The sequence below is a fragment of the Triticum dicoccoides genome, chromosome 1B (genome assembly GCF_002162155.2).
Source record: "Triticum dicoccoides isolate Atlit2015 ecotype Zavitan chromosome 1B, WEW_v2.0, whole genome shotgun sequence".
NCBI classification, from domain to species: Eukaryota; Viridiplantae; Streptophyta; class Magnoliopsida; order Poales; family Poaceae; genus Triticum; species Triticum dicoccoides.
Window position 1 is genome coordinate 609369676 of NC_041381.1, and position 1257 is coordinate 609370932.

The window sequence follows — 1257 nt, forward strand, 5'->3', positions numbered from 1 at the left end:
TGCGCCTAGGCATTATATAAGCCCGGCTCATCTTAGGACCTAACCTTATCTGGTCCAGACACCGGCGCCGTGCTCTCTCTTTTACACTCACACGCACGTGCGCGCATACTTCCAACGAGATGGCACGGAGCAATATGGGAGGATCAACACCTCCTCCTCAAGTAGATCTGGCATTGAGGACGAGGAAAAGGATACATAATGGTTCATCGCTCGTGGGAGGGGCGAGGACGAAGGAGGGCTAGTTAATTAGCATCATGGAGGAGAGGAGGTAGAGGTTGCACGAGGCCTCGTCAACGGAAGAGAAGAAGATAATGTACTGTGTGGTGCCAGCGCGTAAGGATAGGGGGAGGATGCCAGGCAACTAGGCGTCGACACACACATAAGGAGAGGAGGGGAATGTCGGGCGCTATAATGGCAACAGGGGAGGAGGGGGAGGAGGAGGAGGAGGAGGAGGAGGAGGAGGCCGTTTGTCGGCGAGGGATAAGCTCCCATCCCAATCCGTATGCAGCGTATAGTCTTAGATTAAGTGTCATCACAGATGGAGCCCCCCTGTCGTCGTGATAGGAGTGAACGAGCCACCGACTGATATGCTCTATAAGTTTTTCTTTATCTTTTGCATTGAAACCCCCTAATAACCGTGGATTCTAGCTAGTGATATTGTTTTGGGTCATACATGACCCATTGTTCCATACCACTGTGATGATGTACCTTCAAGCTATAGGTTGATCTACTCCTGGATGAAAGCTATTTTCTTTTCTACTATGCCCCTTCTCATGATTCGGTGCCACCGCACAACAAGGATGGCCGCCTTATGGAGTTCGAGGGACCAAAGATCTCAAGACCGTTTTGACAAGGGCAACAAACTGTCAAAATCAATCACACACAGTCGCCGAATGAAGGGATCTGATGATATGTTACTGGATATATTAGTAGGTTAAATATTAGGCCGTTGCTCGGCTTGGAGCATCCCGAAAAATAATGCTAGAGGGAACTTACCAAACGCCTTGAGACAACGAGGGAGATGACTAGGTAAGAAGCTGCAGTGGCACGACGAGACGGGAAAGCAAAATGATAACAAGCCAATGACCCATGGTCAAGGATTTAGTTATCGGGTAAACATATCCGTTGCCGCGTGGTTATGATGGTTCCCAACCTCCCATGGTAAATGTTTTTACGGAGCAAAATATATTATTTTTCTAACACTCGGATTAAATTTCAAAAGTTATTCTCTTCGCAGAAAGGATCACTGGATATATT